Source organism: Chenopodium album, chromosome 14 (genome assembly GCF_948465745.1).
Source record: "Chenopodium album chromosome 14, dcCheAlbu1.1, whole genome shotgun sequence".
Lineage (NCBI taxonomy): Eukaryota > Viridiplantae > Streptophyta > Magnoliopsida > Caryophyllales > Amaranthaceae > Chenopodium > Chenopodium album.
The window spans coordinates 33,860,762-33,872,212 of record NC_137847.1 but is presented as its reverse complement, the minus strand read 5'-3'; the positions used below and the strand labels follow the sequence as shown (position 1 = coordinate 33,872,212).

At 34.9% G+C, this 11,451-nt stretch overlaps 2 non-coding genes across 2 annotated transcripts; both read right to left on the bottom strand.

Moving 5' to 3' along the window:
• Positions 1 to 296: 296 nt before the first annotated feature.
• TRNAW-CCA (transfer RNA tryptophan (anticodon CCA)) lies at positions 297 to 370 on the bottom strand. Its single transcript has one exon. It is a non-coding gene; the product is annotated as a tRNA-Trp (tRNA).
• Positions 371 to 9,282: 8,912 nt separating this feature from the next.
• On the bottom strand, positions 9,283 to 9,387 carry LOC145580449 (small nucleolar RNA R71). Its single transcript, XR_014099489.1, has one exon. It is a non-coding gene; the product is annotated as a small nucleolar RNA R71 (small nucleolar RNA).
• Between the last annotated feature and the right edge of the window lie 2,064 nt (positions 9,388 to 11,451).

The window sequence follows — 11,451 nt, the reverse complement described above, 5'->3', positions numbered from 1 at the left end:
GGGAAGATATTACCTTTCATTTTTTTTCAAACGAATTGAAATGATTGAAGTTTTTCTATTTGGAATCGTCTTAGGTCTAATTCCTATTACTTTGGATGGATTATTTGTGACGACATATTTACAATACATACGCGGTGATCAGTTGGATCTTTAATTAATTAACAAATCTTTTTTTGATTGACCTCCTCCTTTATCAAATCAACACGAGGTCAATTTTCGATTAGATTACTATTCATTTAGTTTAGTTTAAGTCTTTTCTATTTCTATAATTCAACTTGACTTAACAACAATGGATTCACGCTCTATAGGATTTGAACATACGACATCGGGTTTTGGAGACCCACGTTCTACCGAACTGAACTAAGAGCGCTTTCCTATCACAATAGATAAGAAAGATTGGAAATAATGGTTTTTTTTTTTATAATTCTTAACTATATCTACATCCTGTATGCATAGATTATCTACCATATAGAGTATAATAAAAAAAAGGGATTACGCATCTTCGATTTTAATCAAAATTTTAATTAATTCCTCTTTACTTCTCAGAGTAAAAGTAATTAGGTAAGGATGACAAGATTTGAACCCATGACATTTTGTACCCAAAACAAACGCGCTACCAAGCTGTGCTACATCCCTTTCAATTCAATTCGTTTTTATAGTGTAATTGTAAAGAACCCTCACCTTGTTTCCACATTCTTTTTTTCCTTAAAAAGAAAATACAGAATTTTTTTTGCTCGGCTATTTCCTCTTCTTTTCGGCCTCTTCTCATACTAAGGTATAATAGAAAGTATTTGTATATTAAAACCTATCATAAAGTAAAAAAAATATGTTGTAGGAATGTTGAGTTCGGTAGATAAGGGACATGCTATTCTTTTTCTTAAAAAAATCTCTTTAAATTCTATTTTCATTTGACTTAGCTTAGGCATTTTATTTACAAAGACAAGTATTCTTTAACTATCATATATATACATCCGATCATAGATCCAATATGTATTACTTTATTTTTTCAATTAAATTAAAAAGGAGGATTTTCAATGCGAGATTTCAAAACATACCTTTCCGTGGCACCCGTCCTAATAAGTACTTTATGGTTAGGGTCTTTAGCTGGTATAATAATAGAAATCCATCATTTTTTTCCAGATCCGTTGACATTCCCCTTTTTTCATTCTAGTTATTAATACGGAAAGGGTTTAGCGAAGATTCGAGATAGAATCAACTCCCTGTGAATAATCCCTACCCTTTTTTATTTATTCTAAAAAAAGAGGGTTAGTTTAGTAAAGAAGAAAAGTGGATTCAACCTTCCCAAAACTTAAGTTCAGGTTAAGTGAAGAGTTTTCTACACAATATTTAAATGAAATACTATGATTAGAGAAATATCTAGTTAGAAACTCTTTTAAATTTGATTACGGAGTAGTTCTTTACTTAACTAATATTACTCTATTGATTTCCACAAAATCTTTCAAATTGAGAATTGTATTTCTAGTTAGCAACTTCTATTTTAGAAACTTTTCTATTTTTTCCCTTTTTCAAAAAAAATAGAAAAGTTTCTTTAATTAAATATGAAAAGGGGGTTCATGGCTAAGGTAAAGATGCCCAAGTAAAGGTTATTTTTGAATGTACTGGTTGTGTTCGAAAGAGTGTTAATAAGGGATCAAGGGGCGTTTCCAGATATATTACCCAAAAGAATCGCCACAATACGCCTAGTCGGTTGGAATTGCGAAAATTCTATCCCTATTATTCTAAACATAGAATTCTTGGAGAGATAAAGAAATAGATCAAACTGAACAATTTTAATTTTCATTATAGAAGAAATATGTATATTATTTACTCTTTTTTTACTAGAAAATATATGTTCATATTCAACATTTTATAATTATTATATATAATATATAAAATAGAAATAAACAAAGAAAATCCTATTTTGGCTGGACCTAAAAAAAATTCTAATTAAGAAATAGGATCGGATTTTTGGTGTAAGTAATAAACTAAACAAACTATGGATAAATCTAAGCGACCCCTTATAAAATCCAAGCGATCTTTTCGTAGGCGTTTGCCCCCGATTCAATCGAGGGATGGAATTGATTATAGAAACATGAGTTTAATTAGTCGATTTATTACTGAACAAGGAAAATTTTTATCTAGGCGGGTGAATTGATTGACCTTGAAACAACAACGATTAATTACTAGTGCTATAAAGCAAGCTCGTATTTTATCTTTGTTACCTTTTCTTAATGATGAAAAACAGTTTGAAAGAACCGAGTCGACTACTAGAACTGCGAATTTTATAACCAAAAATAAATAAAAAAATAGACTTATTCCTTATTTAATTGATAATGGAATTAAATCAAAATTTGAATCTGAACTCAAGCACAGATTGGGGTTTTATTTTAAAAAAAATCGAAATTTGATTGTAATGTCGTAAGATAATACAAAAATTGGGATTTTTTTTGAATGGATTTGTTGATTTTTATTTATTTGTCGTACTTTATCAGACTAATTCCTACTTTAATACTCCCGGAGAATAAACTCAAGGGAACTTCATTTAAATCTTTTCGAGGTAATTTTTGCAATTTTCTTTTTTTATGATCTCATTGTAAATAATAGAAATACAATTTGGCTTGAATATAGCTATTTGTGCAAGTATTTTACGATTAAGGAGCAACTGCCTGTTGTCCAGATCATGTATAAATTTACTATAACTATAGTATACCCCCCTTTTCGTCTAGGATTCCATTTCTGATTACCGTGACCAAAATGAACTCCCGCTTCCATCATCTCTTACAAATGGATGTTCCAATATCTTCTTGTCATTTCTCCCTACACTTCCTCTTTTTTTTCATTAAATTCAAGAGATGAGGTATTTTGAAATAAAAAATTGTTCCAACGGAACCTTCTTTTCTACCGCTCTACCGCGAATTGGCCGTTGATATACAACTCCAACCATAAATTCCTTTCTATTCGTTATTTTTTAATTTCTTTATTTTATTACTAAATTAAATAACCATAACAAATACATAAAAGATAAAAAAGATGAATTTCTTCTACTTTTGAAACCCCCAAAATCATTGTTGTTTTGATGTATTTTTGAGAGACAAGAATCAACTAATTCTCGGTGATAAAACAAAATATCTCCCATCTTTCTCTTGAATCAATTCTTTTTTTTTTCAAAGGAATGTCCTTATGTTGACTTGAATGGTGTATGAGTCCTTTGAATCCGGTACCAACGGGTATCATCCCCTCTAGAACAACGTTTTCTTTTAGTCCTTTCAACCAATCGATACGGCCTCGGAGAGCCGCTTTTGCTAAAACTCGAGCAATTTCCTGAAAACTGGCCTCGGATATAAAACTTTGAGTAACCAGAGATGCTCTTGTTATTCCCAATAAAGTAGCTCGGTAACATATCGCTTCTTCCAAAGCGTGTCCTGTTTGTTCTGCCCGAAACAATCCAATTAGTTCTCCGGGCAAAAAAACAATCGACATTCCATCTTCTGAAACCAAGACTTTTGATGTTATTTGACGTACAATAATTTCTATATGCCTATTATGGATCTGCATCCCTTGTGATTGATAAACCTTTTGGATCTTGTTAACCAACAAAATACAACTTTTGCACTATAGTTAGCTCAGCCCCAATCAAGAATTCCCAAGGACTTCCAAAAATTCTTGTTATACGTTAGTTCCAACCATCAATCCTCTTTTCGGGATTCATCGATATTGAATCAATCGAACGAACTTCTAAGACTTGTTCCACTTTTGGAAGGCCTTGCCTAATGTCACCAGACCTATATTTTTCATATATTAATGTAACTAATGTATCCCCTTCATTAATGATTTCCCCATAATGACCATGAACTATTGCTCCTGGAGTAGCCAAATAGGGCTTAGCCGATCTTATTACTACAGAGTCAAATTGAACAATTAGAACTTGACCCGATTTTAGGTGTGTTTCTTTTTTTGTTATATATACATTTTCACAAACAAATTGTCCTAGATAAATTTTTGTGGATATCTCTTCAAAAAAGTTATAAAATACCAATTCAATTTGAATGGATTCAAAATGATGTTACTACATGGATCGGGATTATAAATTCTTCGAGTTTCATCTAATAAATAATATTGAAATTTAAGTAGTTGAAAGATTTGTTTTAAATTCTCGAGTTGCAAATAATTAGTTACTAAGATCTGATTATGAGTTATTAAATGGTAAAATGAAAAAAAGTGCACAATTTGAAGGGCTTCTCCTAACGGACCAAACGAATTCCTGATTGGAATTGGGGGATCTTTTTTAATTGATTCCTTGTGATAGTTTACACCCTTGAATGATAATGGGCCTAATCGAAAACAATTAGATGATGACAAAATTATAAAAAAAGACATTCCTTGTTTATCCCCAATAACGTACGAACAGTTCCTTGATTTTGGTTATATAATTTTTGAAGTTTTATCTTTGAGTAAATGGAATAAAATGGATTCATCTTGGTAGGATCTGCTCCCTCTTTTTTTCAGATGATGGATCATTCCTTTTACCAATATATGAAATAGCGGATTTCGCTAAATTGACCTTTACGAAGTCTCGATCATACACTTTATTCTTACTTCAACAAAGGAAGCGCGGGCCTCTTCGATAGAAGAATCTTTTTTTTCTTGATTCCAATTCAATACTAAACAAGTACGTATTAATTGAATATTTGTGTTAGAAATTCCTCGAGTGACTTTGCCATTTCCATAAAGGATATAATTGACTACTCGAAGTTTCACATTATCCTTTTCTTGCAAGAAATCCTGAGGGAAAAGTGTGCTAAATTGATACCGTCCGTTATGTCATATAGGACTACGGGTCGAACCAAAACAAAAAATTTTCTCTTAGTAGGGGTGATCCGTTGGACATGAATCCAATTTTTCAATTTTTGTGAGTCCTTGGAATTTGTCCTACTTGGTGGGATCAAAATGCCACTATGTCGGGATATCTTATCTCCCTCCCCAGGAAAAAGGATATCTCCCGAAAAAATTTTAAGTTCTATTTTTTTTTTCTTCTCCATTCGAACCACTACAGCTACTTCACTTCTTGCATTTAAAGTAATCCGTGTATCGACTCCAATGATATTGTTGTTGTGTACCAGTATGGACGAAGATCCGGGTAAGATATGAACTTCTTCGGGAATGAAAAAAAACCGATTAACTTTCATTTGGTATTTTGATCAAAATTATTTGACTCCTCGATACTCAATCAAATCTTCTTTTTTAATGAATGAATGCATCTCTATAGTCCTATATTTAGTAATTCCCGAACTTTTTCTTCGGTATCGAGGATCATTGAAATAAGCAAAAACACAATTTCGACGGAAAATTCCATTTATGGGTATTTCAATTGAGATACCGAAAAGGGGCATTAATTCTTTTTTTCATTCTTGACTCGCTTGAAATGGAATAATGAATCTTTTTCGTCGTTTCTTTGCCAATAAATCCAAATTTTTTGCATGATATATGAGATTACAATGACCGATTTGATTAACAACTGAATAATACGGAATCCTATCCTATTTTTTATTAAAAGAGTCCGGTAATTTATCTTTTACTTGATTGGTAATGACTGAGGAATTCAAAATAGATATTTGTTCAAAAGAAATAGAATGAGTGTTCATTTAATCTTGATCCTTTGAAAGCGAAAAGGGGACTACACTGGATCTGTACTGCTTTCTTGATAATATCCATAAATGGCTTGTTTTTGATAAGAGATGAACATTACCATATGTAAATTCGGGTGCATGGTACACATTGGTACTCCAGTGCATTTCTCCTTTTGAATCAAAATAAATATGTTTTTTCACCCTTTCCATAAAATTCAAGGTGGATGTCCCCTCGCGAATTTCAACAATCACTTGTTTGGATTCAACATATTAATCATTTTGAACTAAAAGAAAACATTTTGGGGGAATAGTCACATTATGTAGAATATCTTCACTTTCAATAGTGACATATAAGTCGATATAACACATAGAAAAGCACGGTGTCCATGACGTGTACGTGTAGGATGAACCAAATCTTCATTGAATTGTATTTTTCCATTAAAAGGAGCTCGTACATGTTCTGCAGTACCTCCTGTGAATACTCCGCCCGTATGAAAAGTTCTTAATGTTAGTTGAGTACCAGGTTCCCCAATGGATTGGCCCGCAATAATACCTACAGCTTCTCCTAATTCAACCAGGTCGCCGTGAGTAGGACTCCGACCATAAAATAATCGACAGATCCAAGACGCACTTCTACAAGTAAAAGGAGTTCGAATGGGTATTGGTTGGGTTCGAAGCGTTTTGAATCGATTGACAAGTCCAACCTCGATATCTTGATTTCGAGTGGCAATGCACCGTGAACCTATATATATATGGTTTGCTAATACACGACCAATTAATGTTGAACTACTTCGGCAAGCCTGCGCGTGAGATATCCAGCATCGGATGTTTGTACAGCAGTATCCACAACCCTTCTACGGGCTCCGTAGTAAGAAATTATATATTCTTTTAAAGAGACTCCTTCACGCAAATTGCTTTGAATAGGTAAATCAATCATTTGTCCTTGCGGATCCGACGTTAATCCTCTCATACCTACTAATTGATGGACCTGAGACACATTTCCTCTAGCCCCCGAAAAAGACATTGTATGGAATGGATTATAAGGGTTAGTCATCCTAAAATTGGGATTCAGTTCTTGTCTCAAATATTCACTTGTAGATACCATATCTTAATGGATTGACGTAATTTTTCTACCGCATGGATATTCCCATAATGGTGGTGTTTTCAAAAATCAAACTTTGCTAACTTGGACTAGCCATCCTTTAGAAGGTATTGTTCAAAGATCATTGATTCCTAATGAAATGGATGTAGGAGTGGCTTGTTGGAATCCCAGAGTCTTTAGTTAATCCAGGATGTGTGACGTATAGGCCATCCCAAAGTGATCTATTAAGCTACTAATAAGTTGTTTCATTGTAGTTCCATTTATCGCTTTATTGTGAAAGACCAAATTGGCCCGTTCTGCCATAAGTACCTCCATATTCCGCTAAGTAGGATTCGACAATGAATGGGGTTGCTTTAGTGATTATAAAACTTCCTTTTCTTGATCTTAATTCACCTAAAAATTCACAAATTATGATCCTAGTTGAACCCGAACGACTAGAATTAATGAGCGTCGTTTTTGGCGCTCAAAAGAATAAGATTTAGGTTCATTTTCTTTATTTTCTTTCATCATTTTCATATAATTCTTTTAGTTTTATTTGATTTTCCATTTTTTATAATTCACTTTAGTTCTTGATTGGTTTTTACGAGTTTTTTATATTTTTAGTTGATAATTCATAATTTTAGTTTTAGTTTTACCATGCTACGCTTCCTCTCTTTGTTTAATTTGTGTTTTGTAGGTGAAAAATCAAGTCAATTTGCTCATTTTAGGACTGCCATGTTCGCGGGCATCATCTCGAGTGCACTGATGTTGGGGATGCTCGGGAGCGCGGAGTTTGATCAAGCAAGCGAAGGAGCCAAATCCCATGCACCGCACAGGGGTGCGCGCGCGGCACAGGGGTGCGTGCGGCTGGGCTGTGCAAGCGCACGGCCTGTGCGACCCTCTTCGCTCGATTTTTCTTATTTATAGCTTTTGACTTTCTTTTGAGGGACGAATTAACTTTGTACTAGAGAGAGAATTTTTCCAGAAATAGTAGAGAGAGAAAGTAGAGAGAGAAGCTTAAGATTTACTTGTTAGTACTTGAATTTGATCTTAGATTTCAATTTAATCTTGAAGTACCTTCTTTAAGTCAATGATTGTTTGTAAGATTTCTTTTCCTTGATTTACTTTTAATGCAATTTCTTCTAGTTTCTTGAATTTTGATTGAGATTACATTCCTTGCTTTAGAAATTGTTGATTGATTGATTTTCCTTTGATTTAGCTTTACATGAATATGAATTTGATTGAATTTATTTTGTTTCTTAATTCCACCATGTTTAGTGAGTAGATTAGTTGCTAGGGAGAAGGGGAAGCATGCTTGATTGATGATTTTTGCTAATTGATGATGCTAAATTGATTTGAATGGTGCAATTAAATTGGTTGACATAGTTGTGCATGTGATTGATTGGATTAGGAGTGATCAACCTATAAGATTAATCTAGATTGCATTACAAATTTCAATGACATGAACCCTTGATTTCAGATTTTCTTTAATTGATTGAATTCGATTGTGATTTTCCTAGCTAGCCATTCATAGTGATCCCTAGCTTGGCTTATAGGAGATAGCCTTTGAATTCCTTTGATTGCAATTATTGTTTGTCCTTTGCAATGTTTCAATTGATTGAGTGATTTTTCAGTTAGCATAATCATTGAGCTTGCATGTGGAACCCATATACCTAGTGTTTAGTATATTGAATTTCTTGATTCATCTAGATTTCTCGATACCTTAGTTACCAACCGCATCTTCCGCAAACTTCGAAGTAGCTTGACTTAGGCTATAGCTTTCACCTATTCATTCCCTTGGGTTCGACCCTTGACTTACCATATACTGTATTAGGTTGGTCGAGTGTTTATAAATTTTCTTTGACTCTAGGAAAGGGTATAGGACGACCTACATTTTCCTCATGTCAAAAATGGCGCCGTTGCCGGGGAATGATATTGGTGCTTTGTTATAGTTGTTGAGTCTATTTCACCATTAATTGAAAATACAAAAAGATTTTCTTTAAGGCTACATTTGTAGCCGTGTTACTAACCATTTCTTTTGAGATTTTATGCATAGAACACGTGATCATTCACTAGTGCCATTTGATCCGCAAATTGAGAGAACTATTGCAAGGTTGAGGGTTGCTAGACGATCTTTGAGCCCTAGCATTTCAAGTAAAGAAGAGCCACAACAAGAAGAACAAGCAAGAATGGGAGAAAATCCGAGAGTGGCATTGAAAGAATTGGGGATTCCCGGTTCATATAGATTTGAGAGTGGGATTGCTCCACCTACAACACCGACAAATGATTTTGAAATAAGACCGGCAATGATCACTTTGATAGAGAGGCGACAATTTAGTGGGGCCAAGCGTGAAAGCCCACTAAACCATCTCAAGGAGTTCGAGAAGTATTGCAATACTATCAAGGTGAACGAAATTTCCCAAGAATTCATCCGCCTCAAGCTCATTCCCTTTTCTCTCATAGGTCGTGCTTTGGAATGGCTAGACAAGGAGGTAAAGCCGAATTCTCTAAGGACATGGGACGAGGTCACCAAGGAATTTCTATCCCGTTTCTATCCTCAAAAGAAAACGGCGGACGCTAGAGCTTTGATTCAAGGTTTCAAGCAAAAGCCAAATGAGAGCCTCTATGAAGCATGGGGAGATATAAGGAGTATCAAAGAGAATGTCCTCATCACGGAATTCCAACCTATCAAATCATTCAAATTTTCTATGGAGGTCTTAGCCCTCAAGGAAAATCATGTTTAGATGGAGGAGCCGGAGGTCCTATCATGAACAAAACGGAAGAAGAAGTGGTGGACATAATTGAGGACGTAGTGAGGTATTATAGAGATTGGCAAGATGGAGAAAGAGAGTCAACTAGCAAGAGTAGCTCTTCGGTGTACTCGGTTGATCATCTAAATGCAATCAACAATCTATCTTCTCAAATGACAAACTTGGGGAAGGAGATGTCCGCTATCAAGGCAAAGTTGGAAAGTGCTACCTACCAAGTTTCAAGTCTTCCCTCCCAAAGTAAAGGGAGAGGTACGTCTACTAATTCTCAACCCCTTCCTTCTTCTAGTAACATGCCTAGTGGATGCTTGTTTTGTGATGATTGTGGGTCGTATGAGCATGATGTTTCTAGTTGCCCTCATGCATGTATGGATGTTTGTGATGATCAAGATGGAAATGTGAATGAGCATGTGAACTATGTGTCAAATAATCATGATTCTAGGTTTGAGAATCAAAGAGGTCAATGGAATAGGAATTACAACAATCATGGAAATTTTGACAACTATAACCAAGGTGGTGGTTATAGGAACCAAGGGAACCAAGGTTCTCGAGGTAACTATAACAATCAAGGTTATAGTAGCCAAAATCAAAACCAAAATTATGGTAATCAAAACCAAGGTTATGGGAATCATAATCAAGGTAGTGGTAACCGTTATCAAGGTTATGGTCAAAATCAAAGTAGGGGTAATTGGAACAATCAAGGTAGAGGCAATTTTCAAAACAATGCTCAAAGAGGCCCTCCACCCGGATTTGCTCCAAAGGCCCAAAATGATAATTCCTATGTTCAATCCTCTTCTTTTTCACATAGAACAAATTTGGAAGAAATCATTGAAAATCAAACAAAGTTGTTGAACACTTACATGACCGTAAGTGATAAGAAATTTAATGAAATGATGACTCATAATAAGATGCTTGAAAATCAAATTTATCAACTTTCTAATGCTTTGAAAGACCATGCTAGTCCTTCTTCTTTACCTTCCCAAGGCCTAGATCCTAAGAGACCGGTTAATGCTATTGTCACAAGGAGTGGTAAGATCCTTGAGGTGAGTTTGCCTAGGATGAGTGAGACTAGAGAGGGCACAAAAGGGGCATTGGTTGAAGATGAGAGAAATGGTGCATCTTTGAGTGAGGTTGAGATTGAGAAACCTAGTGAAGTGAGAGTGGAGAAAGAGATTGTGAAACCTAAGCTTCCTTATCCACAAAAATTCATGAGACACAAGTTAGATGAACAATTTGGATGATTCATAGATATGCTTAAGTAACTTCACCTCTCTTTACCATTTACCGAAGTTGTCACCCAAATGCCCAACTACGCAAAATTCCTCAAAGACATTTTGAGTGGTAGGAGAACATGTGATGGTGTAGAGACGGTGAACTTGACCGATAATTGTAGTGCTATCATAATGAACAAGATGCCACCTAAGCTAAAAGATCCCGGAAACTTTTCTATCCCTTGTGCCATTTATAAAATGCAAATTGAGAATGCTTTGTGTGACCTAGGAGCTAGTGTTAGCCTTATGCCATACTCGGTGTACCAAAGACTTGAGCTATGAGAACTATTACGTACTAACATCACTTTGCAATTGGCCGGTAGGTCAATTAAGTTCCCTAAGGGTAAGGTAGAGGATGTTCCTTTAAGGGTCGGGAAATTTGTTATTCCAGTGGATTTTGTTGTGCTTGAGGTGGATCAAGATGCTAATATCCCCATCATTCTAGGGATACCATTCCTTGCTACTTCGGGTGCTTTGATAGATGTAAAAAGTGCTAAAATTTCACTCAAAGTAGGGGATGAAGTGATAGAATTTGATTTGAATGATAGCATGAAATATCCAAGTTCTTCTTTAGAAAATTGTATGTTAATTGATTCTCTCGATCATGTTGTGTCTTCCATGCATGAGCAATTTCTCACTTCTAACAATGCTCTTGAGAAATTTTTGTTAAATAAGGAGAAGATAGGTACCCCAAACAAGGAGAT